This window comes from Ornithorhynchus anatinus, chromosome 13 (assembly GCF_004115215.2).
Source record: "Ornithorhynchus anatinus isolate Pmale09 chromosome 13, mOrnAna1.pri.v4, whole genome shotgun sequence".
Lineage (NCBI taxonomy): Eukaryota > Metazoa > Chordata > Mammalia > Monotremata > Ornithorhynchidae > Ornithorhynchus > Ornithorhynchus anatinus.
In genome coordinates this window covers 7,727,420-7,753,258 of record NC_041740.1, presented here as the reverse complement: position 1 = coordinate 7,753,258, position 25,839 = coordinate 7,727,420, and the positions used below count along the sequence as shown (strand labels likewise).

The 25,839-nt window shown below is 46.4% G+C and overlaps 1 protein-coding gene and 1 non-coding gene across 2 annotated transcripts in view; one reads left to right on the top strand and one right to left on the bottom strand.

Moving 5' to 3' along the window:
* Positions 1 to 3,038: 3,038 nt before the first annotated feature.
* Positions 3,039 to 25,839, top strand: part of PTPRN2 (protein tyrosine phosphatase receptor type N2) — an 815,057-nt gene continuing 792,256 nt past the window's right edge. Inside the window, exon 1 of the mRNA XM_029077350.2 lies at positions 3,039 to 3,108. The gene's annotated coding sequence lies outside the window, so the exon portion shown is untranslated. The remainder of the gene's footprint in view (positions 3,109 to 25,839) is intronic.
* On the bottom strand, positions 11,982 to 12,119 carry LOC114816318. Its single transcript, XR_003764081.1, has one exon. It is a non-coding gene; the product is annotated as a small nucleolar RNA SNORA7 (small nucleolar RNA).

Below are 25,839 nucleotides of genomic sequence, written 5' to 3'. Positions count from 1 at the left end.
GTGTAGGGTCAGGAACTTAGTGAATCAGCCAGACCTGACCTGAGAAAGGAGAAAAAAAAGTGTGAGAGAACTACTTCCTTTCCTCAGAATGGGTAATTCAGCAGAAGAAAGGGCTATGTTCTTTATTTAGCATCCAGAGCAAAACTTCAAGAGTATTTGTTGGGACAAATGATAAAGGCAGCATCGGAAGTAAGAAGGAATGGTCAAGAGCAGATCACCTGTTCTAGTTTGAAATCTTCCAGAGAGGACACTGAAAGTGGAGTAGGGGGAAAGAAGGAAAATAGGAGGAGGGAGGGTGAAGGAGAGAGAGGGAAGAGAGATGGGAAATAAGGAGTGAGGAGGGAGAAGGAGTGTAGGGAGAAAAAAGGGATTGGGAGGAGAAAAGAAAATAGTAATACTGTTCATCGAGTGTTTACTGTATGATCAGAAGTAAAGAAAAGGAAAAGGGAGAAAGGAGAGGAGGGAGATGAAAGATGAGAGGAAGAGAAGGGGAGAGAGTAAAAGATCTCTCTTGATTTCTCTATTTCCCTCTCTTCTGTTCCTTATTCCCTTCCCTTCTCCTTCTTCTGGTCACCTTGCACCGTTCAGGGGCTTCACTTGAAAAATGGGGCGGGGAAGTGGGGATGAGAGCGGACATCTGGCCAAAGTGGCCAAACCCGATGGCCCATGGAAGCTTGCAGCTATGGCCCAGGGCACAGAGAGAAGGCAGAGAGGAGGAGGAGAAGGTGGAGGAGGAGAAGGTGGAGGAGGAGGGAGATAGGTTGCTTACTGCTAGCAGACCCGCCTGCTACTACAGGTGACTTGCTCCCTCCCCGGCCCAAGATGGGAAGAGGCAACATGGCTCAAATCCCAGGGCTGGAGTCGCTGCCTCCTTTGCTTTGTCAGGGAAGACAGAATTCCCTCCCCGGGACTTCTGGGAAATGGAGTAGTTCATTTTCTGTTAACAGGAATTCTCCTGCTGCCACAGAACTGTGGCGGACCCCGGCATTTATGGGCATTTAAATATTTTTATGTGCTTTCCAGACACAACTGATCCCAAGTTACTTTTATTGATTCAGTCGTATTTATCGAGCCCTTACAGTGTGCTGAGCGTCGTACTAAGCCCTTGCACTGCGCTTTTATTTACTGTCTGTGGATTTACGGGTAGTTGGCAACCCTGATTGAGCATTAGCTGCGCTCTTAGGCCTTTCCCTTTGGTTAGGTATCTTCCACAGTTCAGCCACTTTGGGAATCCATTTTCGGTCCTTTTGACTCCGTGCCCTCTCCACTAGGCCACGTTAATGTTCAACAAGTAAAGAGAACCCAGCAGGTTCACCCTTGGGTGGGAGGCAGGAATCAGGGTGGAGTTGGGCCTTCCAGCTGTGAAAATGTTCATTTTTTCTTGAGGACAAGCTATGCCAATGCTTTCCCTGCCTCGAGGGGAGGCATCACCCCCTCATCTCTATTATTGACTGCACAGAAATTTCATTCATTCATTCATTCCATAGTATTTATTGAGCGCTTACTATGTGCACAGCACAGAGAGCGCTAAGCGCTTGGAATGTACAATTCGGCGACAGATAGAGACCATCCCTGCCCAATGATGGGCTCACAGTCTAAATGGGGGAGACGGGCAGCAAAGCAAAACAGAACAAAACAAAGCAAGACAACATCATCAAGATAAATAGAATCGAGGAGCTATATACCTCAACGACAAAATAAAATTTGCAGGCAGATATAATAATCATGATAATAATGATAGTAAAGTGCTTACTACCTGCCTATATATATATGTATACATATATACACACACACGGTATATAGCTATAATTCTATTTATTTATATGGTTGCTATTGATGCCTGTCTCCCCCCCTCTTCTAGACTGTGAGCCCGTTGTGGGCAGGGGTGGTCTCTCCTTGTTGCTGAATTGTGCTTTCCAAGGGCTTAGCACAGTGCTCCTTGATTCTATTTAGTCTTGATTCTATTTAGTTGCCATTGTTTTTACGAGATGTTCTTCCCCTTGACGCTGTTTAGTGCCATTGTTCTTGTCTGTCCGTCTCCCCCGATTAGACTGTAAGCCCGTCAAACGGCAGGGACTGTCTCTATCTGTTGCCGACTTGTTCATTCCAAGCGCTTAGTACAGTGCTCTGCACATAGTAAGCGCTCAATAAATACTATTGAATGAATGAATGCTCCGCACCCGCTAAGCGCTCAATAAATACGCGGGCGGCGCAGCGATCGGCAGGGGGCGCTCGCGCGCGCGCGCTAGCGGAGCACGTGCTGGGCGGGGGGCGCGCGGGCGGAGCACCGTGGGGCCGGGGGCGCGCGGACGGGCCGGGGGCGCGCATGCGCGGGCGGAGCAGGTGCTGGGCGGGGGCGCGCGGGCGGAGCGCCAGGGGGCTGGGGGCGCGCAGCCCCGTGGGGCCGGGGGCGCGCGCTAGGAGGAAACACGTGCCGGGCGGGGGCGCGCGTTGGGAGGAAGCACGTGCGGGGCGGGGGCGCGCGGGCGGGGGTCCGGGGGCGGGGCCGCAGAGCCTTGGCGGGAGCGGGAGCGGGAGCGCGGGCGGGAGCGGGAGCGGGGGCGCGCGCGGGCCCGGGCGGGGCGAGGGGCGGGGCGAGGGGCGGGGCGAGGGGCGAGTGCGGGGCGAGGGGCGGGCGGCGCCGGTCGCTGTCCGGGGTGTTGAAACCCGCCAGCTCCTCTGCGGGCCGCCGGGACACCCAGCCAGCCAGCCAGCCAGCCACCCACCCAGCCAGCCAGCCACCGAGAGACAGAGCCGAGCCGCAGACGGAGCCGGAGCGACAGCGGAGCAGCCCGCCCGCCGCCCCTCTCCGCGCTCCGCGCTCCCCGCCGTCCGCCGGAGCCCCGGGCCTCCTCCCGTGCCCTCCCGTCCCCTCTGCTCCCGTGGTGCCGGCGGGGGCGGGGGCGGGGGCGGCATGGACTGAGCGCCGGAGGCGTGCGGAGCGGGCCGCCTGCGATGGGCCGGACATGATGGGGGCTCGGCCGCCGCCGCCGCCGCCGCCGCCGCTGCCGCCGCTGCTGCTGCTGCTGCTGCTGCTGCTCCCGGCCCCGCTGCCGCTGCCCCCGCCCGCCGCCGCCGCCGCCATCGCCGCCAGACCCGGCAGCTTCGGTGAGTCCGGGCCGGGGCGCGCGCACACACACCACCCACCCACCCACACACACACACACACACACACACGGCGGGCGGGCGGAGGGCGCAGCCCCCGCAACCCAACCCCCGCCGCCCCCGGCGATCAGACTCGTCCTCCCCACCGCCCCTGCCCCCGCCAGCCGCCCCCACTGCCCGCTCCTCTCCTCTCCTCTCCTCTCCTCTCCTCTCCTCTCCTCTCCTCTCCTCTCCTCTCTTCTCCTCTCCTCTCCTGGCCTCGCCTCTCCTCGCCTCTCCTGTCCTTTCCCCCCCGGCACCGCCCGCCCGAACCCGGCTCCCATCACACCTGCCGAGGACCCCGACACCCCCGCCCCGGCAGCCGGCCCTCCTCTTCCTCCTCCTCCTCCTCGTCCTGCTCCTCCTCGTCCTCGTCCTCCTCCTCCTCGTCCTCCTCCTCCTCCTGCTCCTCCTCCTCCTCCTCCTCTTCTTTCTCCTTCCCCCCAACGCCCCCATCCTGCCCTCGCACCCTTCAAATGTAACTCCCGGGTCAGACCCTCCATCCCCCCCGGCCCAACAGGCGGGCCTCCTTCCGCTCCCCCATTCCCCCCACCCTGCCCTCGTACCTTTCAAATATAACTCCCGGGTCAGACCCTCCACCCCGCTTCGCAGCGGGCGCCCTCCTTCTGCCCCCCAATCCCTCCACCCTGCCCTCGTACCTTTCAAATATAACTCCTGGTTCAGACCCTCCACCCCCATTCCCAGCGGGCAGCCCTTTTTCTGCCCCCAACGCCCCCCCCCCCCCCCGCCCTCGCACCCTTCAGATATAACTCCCGGGTCAGCCCCTCCATCTCTCCACCCCCACCTCCCAGCAGGCGGCCCTCCTTCTGCCCCCCAATTGTCCCACCCTGCCCTGCCCTCTCACCCTTCAGTGATAACTCCTGGGCGAGCCCCTCCACCCCTGCCCCAACGGACGGGCCCCCTTCTGCCCCCCAGTCCCCCCTCCCGCCCTCACAGCCTTCAAGGATAACTCCTGAGGTGAGGACCCGCCCTCCTCCTGCCAACACTTCACTTCCCCAGCAGGCAGCCCTCCTCCTGCCCCCCAAATCCCTCTCCCCTTCCCCACTTCAAGTATAACTTCTGGGGTGAGGACTCCCCGCCCCCACCCCAGCAGGCAGCCCTCCTCCTGCCCCCAAATCTCCCCTGCCCTCACTCCCTTCAAATATAACAACTCTTGGGCTGAGACACCGCCCCCGCCCCCCCAAGTCAGGCACCCTTTTACTGACTCTCCCCAACTCCTTGACCTTCAGACTGTTGAAGGCTGCAACCTAAAACTCTGCCCTCTTCACACGCTCCCACTCATCGAGAGCAGCCCTTGTCTGTGAGAATCGGGCGATACCCAACTCCCCAAGATTTGATCTGCGTAAAATGTGTGTGTGCATGTTCGTCGAGAGGGTTATAGGTGATGAAGAAAGGCAAGAGGATGTGCGTGAATTTTACGTAACATCTAGAGGAGTGAACGAATCCTCCATCCCACTCATCTCCTCCCACTACCAACCCAAAGTATCTCAGCACCTCAAACAACCGCATCCTCAGCTCCCCCTACCCCAGAAGGTCCCCTCCCACCCTCCACTCACCATTCTTCAAATGAAATCTTCAGTTCCTCCGAGAGAACTGTCAGACTCTCCAGCTGACGGCACCGTTGGAGGGAGAGGGGAGGGGGAGGAAATGTCAGGGGCTAAGTGCCAGGTAAAAGGGATGAAACTTGGAAATCCAGAGAAGGCACTGGGATAACAAAGCTTCAATTAGCCTTCTTAGAATCGGCTCGCTTCTGTGGCGGTTTCATTCTAAACCCGGTCGTAGTCTGCTTTTCCCTAGTGCTAATCTCATTTGCTAAGAAGGATTGAAAATAAAGCCAGTGTTTTTTTGTAGACGGTTTCAAGGCCAGAATTAATAAGAGCCAGCAATTAGATGTTGACGGAGCTCGTGTGTGTGTGTTTGTGTGTGTGTGTGTGTGTGTTAGTTTTTGGGTTTGCATCTGCACTTGTTTCGTGAATGTGCTTGGGGGTGAGAGGGGAACGGGTAAGGATAGAAGGGATTTTTAAGAATTGCTAAAAGCAACGTCAACTACTGCCCATGAGGTAGCTTAAAGGGAAGAAAGGTGAACCCATTCTCACGCTGGCACAGCCTCTGGGAGTGAGAACCTGAAAGCCCCAGAAGGGCTGGAATGGGGTTTTCTGCTTCCTCCGTGGCCTCCCACGGCGCTCAGCGTTGGGGTGATACGCCGCGTGTGCTCCGCGAGCACAGTTGGTCGAGACGGACGATAGACCGTGTACTAAATGGCTTTGTCTTCCTGGTCCTCACCACCTCTACCTGCATCTCAAACATTCGTTCCCTTCCCAGCCCCCTCTAAATGAAAACTGGGAGGTGGCAGGATGTATTCGGCCTAGACAGAGGCAAACACAAGAACTGGTAAGGGTTGCTCATACCCCACTGATTTATAATAGTTGCTTCTTCGATCTCCGCTCCCGGAGACTGCCTCTGTCGTACAGCCCGGGGCCTGGGCGGGAGAGACGGGGAGGAGAAGCCTATTTTCCATCTGTTCTGGTCCTAAGTTTCAACCGGGAAGGTGGTCTGTCGTTTCCTTTACATTCAAAGATGAAGCTGTTGGTGGATTTACAGCCCCTGTCGTAAAGTGTGAGGACAAAGGCTGATGCTGACCCCCCAAACCCTCTTTCAATCAATCAGTCGGTCAGTCACATTTATTGAACGCTTACCGGGTGCAGTCTTTGCATTGGACAACTGTGTGATCTGTCCCCGGGCTAGCCGTTCCTTATATAGCCTGTCACTGCCGCCTGCCTCTGGCTCTTTGCCTCCCAGCTGCGCTACGTCTTGGCTCCAAGTGAACCGGTCTCCTCATCTCCAAGTGCCACATGCCAGCTAGATCTGCTTCCCAGCAGGCAAAAACCGAGGCCAACATTTCTGAAAGTTCTTCAGTGAGTGTTTCAGTAGCTTTCCTTCTCTCCATCCATCACCACCTCCCCCCGCAACTGGCCCTACCGGAGGTTTTTAGGGCATTCTGCCGTGACCCGTCCTGCGTTTCCGCCCAGACAACAGCTAGCACAGCCGGTGATGCCGGTGGATGAGGCTTCACAAGACTTCACACTGCTCTTGGGTGTTGAGTAAAGGGTGATAACGTCAGTGAAATTGGTCAAGAAGCTGGATGCGTCCACATCTTCAGCTGGACAAAGCTCTCTGCGATAAGAACTGTCCTGGGTTTTTATAGCACTTGCTTTCTTCTAAAGCCATTCCCCACCATTTCAGTTAGACCGCATCCCCGTGAGGTAGGGAGAAGCACATAGTAATATCGTCTCCGTGTTGCAGCTGAGGAAAGGGAGGCACAGAGGAGTGAAATGACTTGCTCGAGGTCACCCGGCAGGCCAGTAGCAGATGTGGAAGTAGAACCCTCGTGGCTATAGAAACTTTAGCGTGCTCTCAAATCTGATGCCATTTCAAAGCCATTCATAGCATCACTGGTCAGCGGTGGTGCTGAGGCAGTGTAGTCACGTGGCAGCTGTGGGGAAAGCGAGGGGACTGGACACAAAAGAACCCACTGTAGTCGCTGGTTTACTTCTCCACTTTCCAGAACCCATGCACCAACCCTCAGCTGCTAATAGTAATGGCCCTATCTATTTCCTCACCCCAGTTGAGAGGATACACAGCTATTCCCAAGCCCAACCCCACATGCTCGTACAGTTACTTTCCTTCCCCCTTTCTCCTCTCTGCCCTCAAAATTTGGTTGGGGGTGGAAAAACTGTCTCATCAGCATTCTCCCTCTAGACTGGAAGCTCGTTGTGGGCAGGCAACGTGCCTACCGACTCTGTTATATTGTACTCTCTCACGCACTCAGTTCAGTGCTCTGAACACAGCGAGTGGTCAATAAATCCGATTGACCGATGGAATACGGAAAGCTGGTATTGGATTTCTGGGTTGACTCTACCTTACTGTTCAACAGCTGTACCCTAAAGTACACACTCATGTGCTTTCCCTAATACTTGAGGATATCCACATTTCAAGGAAGTGGAGGACATGGTTTTCGCCCTTGAGGAGGGAGGCGGGCGGACTCCGGAAAAATGGCCCAAAGGTCTTTACATCACTCCAGGGTAACCCAAGTGCTAAGAGGGACTGCCGAAGTCACTCAGGGTTAGAGCAGGGGCAGATGAGAGATGGGTAAATTTGGGGAAGAATCTTTCAGTGAAGAGGGATTTTGAACTGATGGGTTTTTGTTTTGTTTTGTTTTTTTGAAGGAGGGGAGAGATATGGGATGAAGGAGAGGAAGAAGGAGCCCTGCACCGGGTACCCGAACTTGTTGATACCTCATTTTTCAATCTCACCTTGTAGCTCCTAGTTGGCTTCCCTTCCCTTGGAGGCTCTCCCCTACCCTCATTGCATTTCTGCTGGGGGGTTTTAGACTTGAAATACCTGAAATGTGTTTCCAGCTCCACATCTGCCTGTGTTGGCAAAGGCTGTTTTGGCTCCTTTGATCCAAGATTGTCTCTTTTCTCCATTTAATCATTGTGGTTTCCCTTCTTCTGGAGCCAGTCCAATTTGTCAGCACCTCCCTAATCCTGAGGCACCCCAAACTGAACTCCAGTATCTCAGAATCAGCGGCAACCTTATCCGAGGAAGAACAAAGAAGGAAAATGCCACTTGGTTTCTATGATGTGATACTTCTTCACTCACAGCCCAAAATAGCACTGCCCTTTCAGGCTGCAAAATTGCACTGGAAATGTGTTGTCTTCCATCTCTGCACAGCTATCCCTCATTCTCCTTCTTTCCCCTCCCATCCCCGGAGCTCGGAGACAGCCATTTATCCTCTTTCCCCCAAGGACCACCCGAGAGGCATAGCTTTACACTCTCTCCTGTCACCCCTAACACAACCAGGGCCGAAGGGATAGATTATATTTCTTCTTTGCCCTCTCCTTCCTACCTCCCTTCTCTTCCCCTCACACATTTTTCAATCTTTGAAGATGCTCACAGAACCTAGAAAAAGGAGTGCAGCCAGAAGCACTGAGTCAGTGCTGCATTTTTTTAACTGTATGGTTTGGTTGTTTATTTTTAAATCCCATGAAAGATCCCTTTAAACTCCTAAGCACCGGTCAGTCTTTACTTCCTGTTCCTCTGACCTGCGCAGTAGATTTGAATGTCTGTATTTGGTTGCCCAACAAAGTGAATGAAAGACAGACTGATGAAATAAAGGGCCAGAAAGCAATGTTTACACATCTCTGTGGGTGGATGGATGGGATGGTTGGATGAATAGATGGGTGGACATCTGGATTTTGTTCCCCTTCTCCCCTTTCAACTCCTGCAGGATCCTTCTTCCCCCAGCTACTGGAGGGACAGGGCTAAACTCAAGATGAGTTTAGATGAGGAATCCTAGGTGCCAGGAGGAGAAGGGAGATGGAAGTGGGAAAGGAGAGCAGTCTACTGTGAAATCAGATGCATCCGGTTGTATCGAGGAAGGGAGAGATGCGGAGACACAGGGAAGGAGAAGAAGGTGGGCAGATTTGTGAACGTGTTTCACTTGTCCAGGGCTGACAGACAAATGATAGTCAGAAAAAGATGGCGGAGAATAAAAGAGGATTCTAAGCAGCATCTTTTCGGAACCACCTTACAGATGTATGTGAGCATCCTGAATCGCTCCTGATATTTATAGGAATGCACGTGGTCTCCTAATCGATTTGCATGACCTTATACAGCTGCTACAGATCAGAGGCTACGGGTTATGTGTGATACGTCCAGGACTCAACCATTAGTCTTTCTTTTTTTCTTGCTTTTTTGTTTCCCCCTTTGGGGCCCAAGCTCCACTGCTTCCCCAGTTCTCCACTTGGTGCAGCGTACTCCCAGCACCATAGAGACCCCTGTGATGGGAGATGAAGATGGAGCCTTTGAAAATAGATATGTCCAGCCTTAAGTCAGTTTTAGTTTAAGAGTTTGGCGGGGGGGGGGGAGGTGTTTACAATAAGGCTCCCCCCAGGCTGGCTCTTGAGCCAAATGGATAAAGTTTCTAGAGGCTGACTCTAAACAAATCAAAAGCTGGCCTAACACACCTAGGGCAAGTTAAAGGATTACTGTCCTTTGGTTGCAGTTATATAATGCTGTATCATTACTTCTACTTTTATGATGTGCATATATAAAATGGATATATACATTATACATGAAAAACAAATCCAGCTGAGTATTTATATACACCCAGTTGGACTTGTATGTATTTGCATATATATATATATGTACTTGTATATGTATGGGTGTATGTATATAATAATGATGGCATTTGTTAAGCACTTACTATGTGCAAAGCACTCTTCTAAGCGCTGGGGTAGATACAAGATGATCAGGTTGTCATATATATATATATATATACATATATTTTAAAGTGGAGTCTCATTTGGAAAATGCATCCATTCATTCTGACATCTTGTCAAAGTCAAGAAGAAGGAGGACAGAGAAGAAGGAAGAGGTTCTGACTTGAGCGTTCATTGTAAATGGTGCCGTTAAAAATTTTCTCCTTCACCCTTATTCTAGGGAGGCAGCGTGGCTTAGTGGAAAGAGTATGGGCCTGGGAGTCAAAAGACTGGAGGGCCCGATCCCAGCCTGGCCACTGGCCTCCTGACCTTGGCCTACTCATTGAACCATTCTGTACTTTGGTTTCCTTATCTGTCTATTGGGAATCCTTTCTTCCTACCTCTTAGATTAGAAATCCCACTTGGGTCAGGGAGTAGGTCTGGTCTTTATCTACCCCAGTGCTTATCCCAGAGCAAGTGCTTTATAAATATTAGTAAATAATAATAATAATTCCCTTTCCTCAGCACACCTTGCATTTTAGAATGAATGTCCCTTTGGTAAAGAAAGAGTTGGCACAATGAAATATGTTCTCTCCTCTTTCGATTTTCGATAACCTGCTCGTTTTTACCTTGTGTCTGCTTTGGTCTGTCTTGGGGTTGATGGCTATGTCTTCTAGACTGTGGCAGCTCCCATAAATTTGAAAGGAGAGGGTGGGAGGAGCTTGCCTGAGCCAGTTGAGTTGATGAAGCAAAAGTAAGTCTCTTCTGAAACATAAAGCAATAATTAGAATATTTATTTAGGGTTTCCTACAAACCAAACTCTGGGGTAGAATATCCCATATGAAGTTCAGAGCCCTGAGGAAGGGAGGACAGGAATTTAATCCCCATTTTACAGATGATGAAACCAAGGCACGGAGAGGTTCAGGGACTTGCCCAAGGGTACCCAGCAGGTGAATGACCGAGCTGGGATTAGAACCCAGTTCTCCTGACTCCCCACCACATGCCCTGTACCTCGGCTCTGCTGCCTCCTTATCTCTCCTGACACTATGTTTTGGAGCCTAGAGAAAGCAAACAGCTGAACCCTTGGCCGATAAGCTTCAGCTACCTGTGAAAACACCTGCTGGCTGTTTTCTTCCCTCTATCAGTTGACCTTCATAAATGTAGGTCCAGCTGGATTTGTTTTTCATGCTGGCAAATTGGGACTGCCAGGAAACTTGAGAAGAAAAAAATAACCCTCTTCATTACTGCCTAGAGACTCTATGGAAACCCAGTTGGTTCAAGAGAGAAGGAAATAAACAGAAAATAAATTTGGTGGTGTATCTCATAGCTGTATCAAAGCCAACTCATTTAGAGCTCTAAGCCCCATGCTAATATTCACTTTGCTCCTGTGCTGGGTGGTCTTTTGGGTGGTTGTTCAGAATGTTTACAACTTGCATCAATACATCAGGAAATCCACATAGTTAATGAACGTGGTACTAGCTGGTGAGCAGTGAACTCAGTGTTTGAGGGACTGAGAGGTAGGAGACAAGAGCTCTGGCTCAAAGGATCTAGCAATCTAGTGGCGGGAGGGCAGATGCTAAAATCATTTACAGATAAATTGGGAGAAGGAAAAATTAGTTTTGTGGGTATGTGTGGATATGAAATGTAGGTGAATTAACATTAATGTGAGGAGATTCTCTTCACGTGTCCTGGCCTCTGAGCATTGAAGCCTGCAAGCACTTTATTTATGCTTAGTATCTCTGGCTTATTTAAAGAAAGACGCTTCCAGAATATCATGACGGTCTCTTCAGCGGCCCATCACGGCTCGAAAGTTATTACTTCTCTCAAAGAAATAGTAGAAAGAGAAATGAGGGTTTGAAACATTGTTTAAAAAGCAGCTTAAATTTAGTGACTTCTCTTTTATTCATTCAGTAGTATTTATTAAGCGCTTACTATGTGCAGAGCACTCTACTGAGCACTTGGAATGTACAATTCTGCAACAGATAGAGACAATCCCAGCCCACTGACGGGCTTACAGTCTAATAGGTTCTGGCCCTGATTCCACTTGGAAGCATTGCCCCTGAATGAGAGGTCACCCTCCATTTTGTCAGTGTTTGGTAGCAGTCATTTCGATACGGCAAGGTTCGGTGTTGCTAGGGTCTCTCCCTAGGTCTTTCAAGTTTTTTTTCACGCACCCCCAGTTCTTCTCTAACGGACATTTGGATGGAATGCGGTTTGGGAAAATTGGGGAATGTCTTTCCTATAATGGGCTTCTCTCCTGATAAAATTTCATGTGGCGTCAGGACAAAAAATGGTTTTGCCCATATGTGCTGGTCTGGTCAAGGTTTGCTCTTGTCTTATGCTGTTGAGTCATGTCCGGCCCATAGCGATGCCATGGACACATCGCTCCCAAAATGCCCCACCTCCACCTGCAATCGTTCTGGTAGAGTATCCGTAGAGTTTTCTTGGTAAAATAGAGAAGCGGTTTACCATTGCCTCCTTCCGCACAGTTAACCTAAGTCTATGCCCTCGACTTTCTCCCATGCCACTGCTGTCCAGCACAGGTGAGTTTTGACTCGTAGCAGATTGCCTTCCACTCGCTAGCCACTGCCCAAGCTAGGAATGGAATGGATATGCCTCTGCTTGACTCTCCCTCCCGTAGTCGAGAATGGTAGAGTACTGGAAATTCTCCAAGTGCAACCCCAAGAGGACCTGGTCAAGGTAGGCACATTAAGAAGGCAAGGTTTTTTTTAACTCAAGGTTCTTCAAGAATGAAACACTTTCATTCAATTCAATAGTATTTATTGAGCGCTTACTATGTGCAGAGCACTGTACTAAGCGCTTGGAATGTACAAATCGGTAACAGATAGAGACAGTCCCTGCCCTTTGACGGGCTTACAGTCTAATCGGGGAAGACAGACAAGAACAATGGCAATAAACAGAATCAAGAATAAATAAAATTAATATAACACTCATGTTACAGGAGAATTGAGTGGCTATAAAACAGATTATCCCATCAATACCAATTTTTTGACACTTGGTATGTGCACAGCACTGAACTAAGCACTTGCAATACTTACAGAAGAAATAAAGGCTTGGTTCTGCAAAGGAAGCAGACTGTGGAGGTGATCCACGACTGCGGGTTAGTGGTAGGAGGTCAGTGAAGGGATAGGGCAGCAAGTGAGTTGGGTGCAATAAAGAGGGTGATGTTGAGAACGTCGATTTGGTCATCAAGGGTAGGTAGTTTGAGTATGGAAAGTAAATGGGGCACGATGCGTTGAGAAAATTGGATGGGGTCGAAAGATCTGACAGTCTGGGGAACAGGACAGATCTGTGAGGAGGAGGCATGTGGGAGAGAAGGTAAGTAAGGAGGTTAGCGTCAGATGGGGGATTTCAGAGTCGGTGAGGGTAGAGGTTGTACTAGAGATGATGAGATCAAGTGTGTGTCCAAGTGGTGAAGGGGAAAGCTGGGATAGGGCAGAAAGTCAGTGGAGTTGAGGAGTGATAGAAAGTAGGCGGCTGAAGGGTTGTCAGGAACATCTATGTGGATATTGAAGTCCCCTTGGATCGACGTAGGAATGGAGAAAGAGAGAAAGGATGCGAGGTATCAAAATGGTTCAGAAAGTTGGAGGTGGGGCCTCGGGGGGTGATAGATGATCAGGACTAGTATCTGGAGTGGGTGGTAGAGGCGGATGATATGGGCTTCAAAGGAAGGGCTTCAGAGATAGGGGCTGATACAGATTTCAGAGAATCAGCGAGGCCTGGTCGATAGAGCATGGCCCTAGGAGTCAGAAGGACCTGGGTTCTAATTCTGGCTCTACCACTTGTCTGCCGTGTGGCTTTGGGCAAGGCACTCACTTCTCTGTTGGCCTCAGTTTCCTCATTTTTAAAATGGGGACTAAGACTGTGAGCTCTGTGTGGGACACGGACTGTGTCCAACCTGATTAGCTTGTACCTGGCACATAGTAAGTGCTTAATGAATGCCATTAAAAAAAAGGGAGAGAGAAGAATGGGGGAGGTGGAATGATGTGAAAGTGGTCTTGGGGAGCGAGAAGGAAGTGACATTTTAAAAGAACTTTGTAGATAGGGGGGGCATAGTTGGCGGATTGTGGTGGAGAGGGATTTGCACTGGGGGTGAGGGAAGACCATTAGTGTATCATTTATGTCTTCCCCATTAGGTGGCAAGCTACCTGAAGGCAGAATCTGTGGCTTTGAACACTATCTTGCATGATGATGATGGGATGATGACCTTCAGTTTAAAGGTTGGCAGAGAAATCTCCATCCCTAAGGATGGTATTTTCCAGGAATTGAAGCAAGTCAAAATTCAGTGTTGTAATATAACTAATGGCATTTTAACCTGTACAGTAAGGAGATTGCCGATGCAGATAGTGGGGTATTTAAGCATCACTATTAGCCATTGATGAAAAAGAATGTCACTGTATTTTTTGGTCGTAAGGGTGATGGATTATTTTATGTGATAACTTGCATGGTACATTCAAGTGAAGTATGTTTATGTATTGAAATATGCATTAAACTCTATTTTAATCTTGGGGTAAGATGCTTGTAAAATATAAATGTAGACAGATCCAGCATCTTTAGTCACCCAGGGTGAAGGTCACTAAACGTACTTCCGAGGAAATCCCACATTTCATGTCATCAGTGTTAGCTCTGTGAATCACTTTGAAACACTCTTACTGTTTCCTTTATCACCCTAATGGAAACACCCAAGAACAAACTGTACTTCAAAGTTGGCTCGCACGAAGATCCCATCCTCTAGCATTTCACTCTGGGCAAGGAAGAGGGGCACTCTCATTTGGGGGGGATCTGTAAAGGGTACGTTCTTTACATTTGTCATTTGTCACAGTGGAGAAAGGGTCTGCTCATTCCCATCAGAGGTTACTTTTTGTAAACTATTAGGAAGTTAGGGGGAAAATATGAGATTAATGAGAATTTTGATTTATGCGAGGTGATTGTGATAATGGTGTCACCAGATGGTTCTTGAAGCCCACTGATATTCCGAGGTGCAGTGCGATCCATCTCAGATCAAGGGGTATTATTGTCAATTGTCATGTTTTTCAGGCTCTGTAGAAACTAGGTTTCTATTGACTGATGGGATGAATCAGTTCTGATTCAAGGCTGAGCTACTTGCCCAAGCAGACAAGTGGCAAAGAGTGGAATTAGAATCCACGTCCTCTGACTCCCGGGACCATGCTCTTTCCTCTGGGCCACACTGCTACTCAGTTGAGTCCAACCTAAAGTTGGCACCCCCTCAGATACACAACATAAAGACCAGAGAGTGGGGTTTATCATCAGAGGTAAAAGGAAAAAAGAGTGGGACCCATTCATGAGTAAACAGTGTCTTTTCTAGCTGCAGCCTGGGAAGGGAGTTTGATTGACCCATGAAGGTATTCATTAAGCACTTAACTGTATCCCGAGCACTGTACTGAGTGCTAGGTAAAATACAAATGAATCAGTTTAGACAGTGCCTACTGCCTCAAAGGCTCACCGACATAGAAAATGGAGAGATTGGAAGCAGTCATCATCATCAGTAGCATTTATTGAGAACTTCTTGCAGGCAGAGAACCTTTTTAAGTGCTTGGGAGAGTACAGTAGTTAAACAAGATTCCTGTCATCAAGGAGTTGACAATCTAAAGGGGAGAGAGACACTGAAATAATTTATAGATAAGGAGAAGGAAGTGGGGATATATATATGAGTTAATGCTAAAGAAATAGGGTATGAAGAGCTAATAAACAATATAGTGGGAGCTCATAAGAAACCCACAATTCTAAATTTGGGGACCATTCATTGACCTTTCTTCTGTAACCTTGTCACTCCTTTTCCCTGAATTCTGTTTGGTGAACCTTGAAGCTTGTGATTAGAGTTTAGACTACAGGAGGCAGCTGGGAACAATTAAAATTTCTTCATTCATTCATTCATTCAATAGTATTTATTGAGTGCTTACTATGTGCAGAACACTGTACTAAGCGCTTGGAACGTACAATTCAGCAACAGATAGAGACAATCCCTGCCCAATGACGGGCTCACAGTCAAAGGACGTTCTCAAAGTAGTACTTCAGGGAGATTACTGTCCCTGTTGGGAGAAGCCCAGAGAGGAGGAAAGTGGGGCTGGAGTCCTAAGACCTAGCAAAGAGTCATATTGCATTGTTTCTACGAGAGGTAACTGGAGACTGATCCAAAAAGCTTTGTGAATCTAGGAATAACTGGCCCCCCAGAGGAGAATGAGAAAGAGGAGTCTAAGGTGATTCCAGCATTACAGAGATCTGGAGAATTTAGACTGTAATGGGGAATAACGGAAGGGACAGCGAGCTAGGGGAGAGATAAATTAAGCTCTGGTTTAGATGACTTCTGGACATCCAATTGGAAATGTCCTAACAGTAGCAAGAGGTAAGGGAATTGCAGAGTAGATGGAGATGCAGATTTGAGAGTCATCCAGCCTAGGTAATTTATATATATTAATGTCGGTCTCCCTCTCTAGATTGTTAGCTTGTTGTGGGCAGGGAATGTGTCTGTTTACTGTTGTTCTGTACTTTTCCAAGTGCTTAGTACAGTGCTCTGCATACAGTAAGCACTCAATAAATATGATTGAATGAATTCATGAATTCATGAATAGGTAACCATTGAAACCATATGAACAGGAGAGCTTTCCAAGGGGGCTGGGGGAGGAGGGCTTTAAAGAATTCCAGGCATAGGATCAGACTGGAGTCCTGGAATGTCCAGGCACTGTGATATACAGTAGCATTTGCCCAGCTTTGATACAAGATGGCTGATTTAGCACACAAATTCAGTTGTTCTTGGAAGAGAGGCAGGTTCAAGCAGTGTTCAAAGTGAAAACTCTTCACTGCCTTTTTGGAAACACCTGAGAGAAGGTAGGTATTAACAGAGGTAGCATGGCCTTGTGGAAAGAGCATAGACCTGGGTTCTCATCCCAGCTCCACCACTTGTCTATGGCATGACCCCGGGCAAGTCATGTAATTTCTCTGCGTCGCACTTACCTCATCTGTAAAATGGAGATTAGGACTGGGAGCCCCACCTGAGACATGGACTGTGCCCAACCTGATTATCTTGCGTCTACTCTAGCACTTGGTAAGTTGTCTGCTATTTTAACAAATACCGTTAAAATAAATCAACAAAAACCTAGGTTTAAGGCTTGCAAAGAGAGTTTACGGGATTGATGGACCTGACTTCCTGCTGGCAACTGCTATGATTAATTGCAGTGATCGTCTTTGATTCATTGTGTAAAGAGAGTTGTTTTAATAGACAGGTTTCTCTTTCATTAAACCATTCCCTGAAGCAGAGAGTAGTTAAAGATGACCCAGACTTTTTTGAGTTAATCACTCCAAGTGAATTACAGAATCAGTTCATACTTTACCCGTTAAAAAAACCAAAAAACAGTATTTTGCAATCCTGTTCCAAAGATGCATAGTCCCTCTCTCCCCTCCCTCTCTCCCCTTCACCCCGCGACTGCCTACTTTATTCTTTCTTCTGAACTTCGTCATCATCATCCTTGTTATTTGGCACTCGGTAGGTGTCCCGCCTGGCTGAAGAGGTAGTTATTTTTTCTTTTCTTTTCAGGATCCTTTGGCCCTTCTAAAAGAGAAGCAGCTCTAAACCGAGAGCTGCAGAGGAAGGAAATTGTATTTAAGTAGAAGCTCCAGGTTCCAAAGATTTAGGTTAGACCCCAAGATACAGATACCAAACTTCACTTAAATATGCAGATTACATTTGATTGGTCAGGCTTGCTAACTAATTTTGGAAATAGAAATAGAATCAGAAGTGCCCTTGATGAACTTAAATATATACATATATAAATATATTTTTAAAAAGGGATACATTTCAATAAGGACTAATGCAAAGTAGTAATCTACTTAGGGCCAAAAAACAAACCACCACCAATGCAGGATGGGCAAAGACTAAATAAATAGGCCCAAGAATAGCAGAGAAAAGGTATGTGTGCCATAGTGGATCAGAAACTAGACATGAATCAGCTATGTAAGACCTTATTTAAAAAAAAAAAAAGGCAGAGAGAGAGATTTATGTGTGCGGGTGTCTGAAGTGATCAACATACCCAGCTTCACCACTCTCATCACCTAAAGATAGATCCTGGCATTGCTAATGGGTTCGTCCCATGCAGGACCCGTCTCCGTTTTGAGTAATAGTAATAATGATCTTGTAGCAATAGTGTTTATTAAATATTTACTGCATGTGGAACACTGTACTGAGCTCTTGGAGAGAATACCCAGATGGGAGCTTGCTTCTCAGAATCCCAATCTTAGTGAAACCTTCGCTCAAAGAGAGGAATTCCTCTCCTGATTGCTGCACACCAGACTGATCTGGGGTGCAGTGTTAGGTTCTCAGTACTCAGGTTAGCAGTAGACTGCTGTTCTACATCATTTGAGACTGTGCTACTCTGTCTTTATCAATCAATTAATTAGCGGTATTTATTGAGCTCTTATTCTGGGCAGAACACTGTACCAAGCGCTTGGGAGAGTACAGTAGAGTTAGTAATCATAATCTCTGCCCTTTATCTCTTTTATTCTTCCCTCCTGACTTGGGTATACCCTCTGTTAAATCTTCATTCAACAGCTGCTTAGATATGTAAGGGTTGGGGGTGTAATTCTTTCACTAGAAAAGCAGCGTAATAAATAAATCTATTTATATTGATGCTACTGATGCCTGTTTACTTGTTTTGATGTCTGTCTCCCCTCTTCTAGACTGTGAGCCCGTTGTGGGCAGGGATTGTCTTTCTTTGTTGCTGAATTGTACGTTTCAATCACTTAGAACAGTGCTCTGCACACACTAAGCGCTCAATAAATACAATTGAATGAATGAGTTTAATAACCATCTTGAGGTATATGAAGGGATTTAGTGAAGGAGATGCTGACCCATTGCTCTTTGCATCCACTGAGGTCCATACAAGAGTAAACAGACTTTAATTCAAACCGGAGAGGCTTCTGATTTACTCTGAGGGGGCTAATACACTGGAACAGGCTACCAAATGTAGTTATTAATCATATTTATTGAGTACTTACTATGTGAAGACCACTGTACTAAATGCTTGGGAGAGAACAGTAACAGAATTAGCAGACAGGTTCCCTGCCCACGATGAACTTACAGTCCAGAGGGGGAGACAGGCATTAATATGAATAAATAATTTGTAATGTAGGATTTAAAGAGATGCACATAAATGCAGTAGAGTGAATATCAAATGTCCAAAGGTCACAGATCAAAGTGCATAGACGATGGAGAAGGAAGAACGAGCCGGGGAAAAGAGGGCTCGGTTGGGGAAGGCCTCCCCCAGGCTGGGAGAATTTGGATTGGTAGGGCTTTAACACATTATTCCAGTTGTTTACATAAATCTTCTAGTTCTGTGTAGCATTCACGATGACGTAAACCTTGTATTTTGACATACTGGAACTTATTTTACAACATCCTTAAGCCTGGGATTTAAATTATTGTGATGGTTATGGAGGTTAACGTGACCCACAGTTAGTAGTTCTAGGAAGTATAAGCATCAGCTGGGTCCATTTTTGAAACACACATTCTTTTTTCACAATTTGCAAAGAAATAATTAGAATTAATGACAGTCCCTTGACGCAGCATGCTTCTTAACTTAGCATTATTGTTTTATATCTCATTAACATTTTGCTCCAAACCCAAATACTTGTGAATTAGGCTCCTTGACAGTTTTTAAAGGGGGAAAAACTCATTTACTATGATCTTGAAAAAAGCTGTAGGGAAAATTTAGGATGCTCACCCCTCCCCTAGAAGTACCTCTATCTTCAGTACCTGTGACAGAATCAGATTTTCAAACCTAATCTGATCTGATTTAAATTGCAGTTACCTATTGATTCTCCATTTTCTCACAAAGGCAGACATTTTAGGATCTGCTAGTATCCTGCATCCTGCTTTAGTGGTGGATGGTGTTAAATAGCCTAGAATGCAAATATTGACAGCATGATCTAAAGAGGAGTCTTTTTGAAATGGATGCCCACTAAATTTTGCAGAGCAAAGAGAATGCAAGAAAAGGGCTCTGTAGTTATTCTTTTGTACTTATAGGGTATAAAAAATCAGTCAGTCCACAAGTATCTATTTGGATGAAGGAGTGACGTGGGTCAGTAGCATTTGAGAAGTTGCCGCATTTGTCGGATGTGATCTACCTGCATGTAAATCATTCAGTCATATTTCTTTGCATTAGCTAATTTTTTAAACTAGGTATTCATTTTAGGTTTGAAATTCAGTAAGTGTTCCCTAATTAAAGTAGAATGAACTCTGTAAAATATACCACCAAGAACTTTTGAAGTTATTTTATTAGAACAAAATAAAATTAGAATCAAATAAAACAGGAGTTTATAATGGTTTTTGGTTTAGGAAGCCAGCCATTGTTTAACTTATTTAATGATTAGATACCGTTTCTGCTTTCAGAGTGGTTTCAGTCCAATAGTATGGTAAGAAAATGAATCTCTGTGTTTCTGTCCTTATTTAGCTACTTAAGCTTTTTCTTTTCTTCTCTTCTGCTCTTTCTTTGGAGTATCTAGTGCTCCTAAATTTCTCTTCCTATAGAGTGCCTGAAAAGAATCCTTTTTCTTAAGCAACATGGCACAGTAGATAAGAGCATGGGCCTGGGAGTCAGAAGGTCATGGGTTCTAATCCTGAATTTGCCACTTGTCTGCTTTGTGACCCTGGGCAAATCACTTAACTGCTCGGTGCCTCAGTTTCCTCATCTGTAAAATGGGGATTAAATCCTACTCCCTGTCATTTAGAATATGAACCCCATATGGGACAGGGACTGTGTCCAACCTGAATATCGTTACAGTGTTTGGCACCTAGTAAGCACTTAAATACCACAATAATAATAATAGCAATTATTATTTATAAAATTAATTTTCTCAATTTTGCTCAGTTTTTTCTCATTCGTTTTCTTCAAATCATGCATTTGATTAGCTTTGTAGAAGTTACCAGAGCTGCTTTCCATTCAAATTATTCAAAAACTTCTTCCCAACATCTCATTTAAGCCTTGTTTCTCCTTTGCATTCCATAAATACCACTGATCGACCGATTTGATTTCCATTTTATTTGATTCTTCCATATTCTGTTCTGTAAACAATCATCCCACTACATAATCTAATAATCTAGTACCCTAAAGGCACCAGCTCTCTCTCTAGGAGAAAGAGCTGCAACTTGGAACCAGTAGTCACTAAGGGAAGATTGATCAGGGTCACTGGACTAGCTGGTTCACTTCTTCCCTTCTCGAGTCCCAATCCTCAGACACCAGTGCTCCATCCTCCCACCGATAAACTAACCCACCTATCTTAGAGACAAGTAAAGATAAAAAGGTTTTTTATCCTATGTGCACTTTCCTCAGTAATTCCACTCGGTCTCCATCTTGCCGGTATAATCCATGACCCACCCGGTATAATCCATGACCCACCCCTACTTCGTCACCTACTGATTTACAGATGTCTGTAAAACACCTATTGTCTTACAGATCTTTCCCTTCACTCTTGCCTTGTGTTAAAACATTTTCATCCAAAGTGATTTTCTTCCTCTAAGATAAAGTGTTCCACATGATTCTATTCACAGTTTGAGTTGCTCTCATTCCACTCGATGTGATCACTGCTGGCACAAACAAATGCTACAGTTTCTATCACATGGGCAACGATTTTGCTTCTTTCCTCAATTAATCTTTGCCAGGAAATGGAAGTACCGCCTGAGGAGAATTATCTTATTAGGTTTTATGATTCCTAAGAAATTGATGCCTTTCATTAAGTATGCAGAGAAATCCAGGCTGCATTAAAAGACAAACACAACCATCAGAACACTGTGAAAAATAGGAAACAACTGTGTGTCCCATTTATAAAATGGAGAAGACCAGGTTGTGGACATTAGCTGAGATGATAGAAAGTACTTTCCAGGGAAGACTATACTCTGCAGAGTGTTTACAGAGATAAGATGGCTTCAAAGGCAGATTTACTAGTTTACAACAAAATGAAATGGACGTGATTTGGAATTACCTTGAGAAGTAGCATGGACTATTGGATAGAGCGTGGGCCTGGGAGTCAGAAGCACCTGGATTCTAATCCTCGCTCGGGCACAGTGTGACCCTGGGCAAGTCGCTTACCTTTTCTGTACCTCGGTTACCTCATCTCTAAAATGGGGATTCAGACTCTGAGCCCCACGTGAACATGGACTGTGTCCAGTGTGATTATCTTGTATCTACTGCTGCACTTAGTACAGTGTCTGACACATAGTAAGTGCTTAACAAATACCATTCAAGAAATGAAATGTGTACATGCCTCATTGGCAGGTGGTCCAGTACAGCAGCACAGGGACAAGAGTCAGGCATAACCTTTGAGAATCTCCCTCACCACCGATCCATATTAATGAGCAAGGGGTGCCGAGTGCTGATCCACACGCTGACCCACCCATTGACCGGACCCTGTCTCCCTGCCTAAGCCTTTGCCCTTCACTGCCCATGTTCCATACTGACTAACACTTTCTTTGCTCTTATATCTCCTGATCGGAGACAGCATGAACTAGTGGAAAGAGCAAACAACTGAGTATCTAATGATCCCATGTCTAATCCCAGCTCTGCCAGTGGCCTGCTGTGTTACCTTGGACAAGTAATTTAACCTCTCTGTGTCTCACTTTCCTCACCTATAACATGGGGATAAGATACATGCTTTCCTTACCTCTTAGATGGTTAGCCCCTAGAGAGACAGGGACTGTGTCCGATTTGATCATCTTGTGTAAATTCCAATGCCTAGTCCAGTGTTTAGGACCTAGCACATTAATCAATAACATAATTATTGTCACCTATCCCACCATCATCATCATCATAATGATATTTGTTAAGCACTTACTAGGCTCAAGCACTATTCTAAAAACCTGGTCCTTATCTCTTCTCCCTATAACTATGCAAATAAGGATGAAAATTTACTGATCCATGAAAAATACATTGCATCTCTCCGCCCCCTCCCCCCCCCCGCCACGCTGGCTACCTGTCATCAAAGTCAATAAAATGAGAACCATTTTCTACTTTCTTGGCATTCTTCACTACCCAGGAGCAGGCTGGTTGCTAATTTGCAAGGCTCAGAATCTCTCTTACTTCTGTCCTCCTGTTCCCCCTAGAAAGTTCAGCAAAAACACCAAATCTCTAAAAGTTCCCCATTTACTAAAGCAGTCTATCTGGACTGATAGTTCTACTCCTTTTTCTTCCCATTTATTTGGGTAAATACCTTCCTAAGGGCATATTTGCCATGATGGTGTCCTTTCTTTCTAAAACAAACTACTAAAGGACAGGACTGTTCATTTTGGATCAATTTTAATGCCTAGAATGTGGAAGCACTTGATAAAACTTCTTTGAGGGGTAATTTGTTAGTAGAAGTGGTGACCACCCCCCCCCCAAAAAAAAAGTGGGAGCTGAGGGTATCAGGTTGGCCCCTCCCCTTACACCTCTACCCACCAGCTCCAGCTTTACTTCTTGGTACTCTTGAACATATTTGCCCACCAAATGGCTGCTGGAGTCTGATTCAATCCAGTAAGCCTGTTGGCCTTTAAATGTCGGGATGACTAACTCTCTATGGAAATAAGTTGCCCCAGAAAGGTATTTTTAAAACCTCCAAGATTTTTTTCTTTAATTTAGAAACTCCATTTTTGGAACTCTTTTGCTGAACTCCATATTGAAAGGTATCAGAGAGGCAACTTATAGCCTGAGGAAGTTTGGGGAGTGAAACAATCATCATAATTATGATATTTATTGAGTACATACTCTATACCAAAGCACTTTGATAAAGGTAGGGGTAGATGATACAAGATACTCAAATTGGACCCAGGACCTCTCCTGCCCTGGGGTTCAAAAGGAGAGCAAGTATCTTATCCCCATTGTACAGTTGAGAAAATGAAAGCAAAGACAGGTTAAGTGACTTGCCCAAGGTCACACAATAGCCCAGTGAAAGAGCAGGGACTAAAACCTGGGTCTCCCAACTCCCATCTTGCTTTTTCCCCACACGGCCTCCATCTGAGCCATGTTTGCCAAGAGCCATTTTGGGTCTCTGGACCCAGATCTGTTGCTCCTCTTGGTTGGGCTTCTTCAGAGGAAGGGAGGGTTGTCCAAGGAGAAGGAGGGATCTCTGACAGTGAGAATCCCTCCCTCTCTGCTAGTAACCCTGGGACAATGCCTTTCCTTGGCACCTGGAACCCAAAGCCTTTCAGAGCCAAGACCACTGAGCTCTAACTTCATTCATTCATTCAGGTGTATTCACTGAGCTCTTACTGTGTGCAGAGCACTGTACTAAGCGCTTGGAAAGTATAATTCGGCAACAGATAGAGACAATCCCTACCCAACAACAGGCTCACCATATATAAGGACCTGAAGTTCAAAACTCACGTAGCTACACCCAGCTCTCTCCATTATTCATTATCATCATCATCGTCATCTATTCTGGTGCCACTTCACTTTTCTGATCTCTGATCTGTTAAAGGGGGATAATTCTGCTGCCCTGCTCCCAGGCATGTGGGATGACTCATTAACTAGGCCACAAAATGCTATACGCGGGCAGGGTATTCTTATTGAAATAATACACACTAAGCTTTACTTTATTATCTTCCCCTGTGACTAGTCAGTTGTCCTTCACCACACTCAAAAGCTACACAGGCAGCTGTGATTTTCCCATCCCTGAGTTTAGCAGCTCCACAATTGGGGAGATGGCCATAAAATTAGTCATATTTAGCCAAAAGACAATATGTAAATCTCTGGCTCCAAGACAGCTGTCACTGATGATATAAAGCAGTTTGGTTTCTGGGGTAGGGATTGTTTTCTTACAATCATGTAGCCTGGCTCCCGGTTGCCCTTGAGCCACTGGGCTTTTGTGAAGATACCGGATATGCAGGAACTTCTCAGCATTTCGGGGGGAGGAATATGTTCCCATTAGTGTGTGTTCTCAATTAGTGATGGTTTAAATTATTCTATTGCTGAAAGGCTATCCCTTCTGTTTGTCAAATTCAGATTTTTTTTTCCCCATAGATTTCAAGTTCTTTTTTGGCCTTGTTTTCTAAATCCCACAGCCTGTTCCACACATGCCACCCCTGTCCTGAGTGGGAGGCGAGTGAGCCCTTCATCTTCCCCACTCCATGATTTCCGGAGGCCTGGGGTGGGGTTGGGAGGCGGTGAAGAACTTGGTGAATTACTGACTGTTGGCACTTGGGAAAAGCACTGACAGGTGCTGAAAATTTAAAAATTTATACTGGGAGAAATTTCCCTGTGAGGAAGAGAGGGTTCGATATCTTGTGCCACCTTTCATTGATCCTGCTAGAATGGAGGCCAGGATCAAATTCTGGCAAAAGCAGAAAGCCTAGTCTATTTAACAAGGCATCTCACTGAATGGGGATCCCATAGCCTCAGAGTCCACCTTCAGAGTCTACTAATAATCTTTACCATCTTCTCTTCTTGTATGGCTCAGAAGCAATAATTAGGTAATTAACATCCCCTAAATCTGCCTAGATAGAACAGTTTAAGAAGCTAAAATTCAGCATAGACAATTCTATGGAGATTTAGTTAGGAGTTGAGAACAAAATTTCAAAGAAGGCAAAAGAGTGAAATTTAGGATCTACATTAATGCTGCCTGTGAGATAACTCTTGTGAGTCTTGCTTATAGGAAATTTCAAACCAGAGATTTTAGAAATGGAAAAGAACTCTTTCAGAGACTTAGCTGCCAATGCAGACTTATAGCTCTTTCACAAGTACTGTGTAGCAGAGAAGGAAAGGATACCTTGAAAGTTTGGAATGGAAGTGAAGGGCCCTCATTGTCAGGGAGCCAGTGCAGGCAGTCATCAATCCGAAAGGCTTTTAAGTAGTGGGATTTCCAAGGATATTATAGATTTGAGTGAGTTCATTAATCCCCTCTCACCTCTGGGAGGTATCCAGATATGAAGTGTTCCACAGAGATCATTTAGTTATTTCACAATTCACAGTCTCCCCAATATTATTGTTCCAGGAATTAGGTCTCTGGACCATCCTAGTGGCCTGCCCACACTTTCAAAAAATTATTTTCAAAACAATTTGGCCCCAGATAGTTGAAGGGGCTTTGCCCCTATTCACCCACCCCATTAGCACTGTGATCAATTCCTCAAGCAAATTCTTTATCCATATTCTCAGTTGGAGACTCCATTTATCATCTCTTCCTCTGTCCATCTCTTCCTTCTGCTGCTGCACATCTCACTAAGTGAAGAGGGCACTCCAAGTGTGGGACATGACTGTCCAACCTGCTTACCTTGTATCTATCCCAGTGCTTAGAACAGTGCCTGGCTTATAGTAAGTGCTTAACCAATGCCATTTAAAAAAAATTGGGACTTAGTCTTAAATCCCATTTTACAGATGAGGTAACTGAGGTACAGAGAAGTGAAGTGACCTGC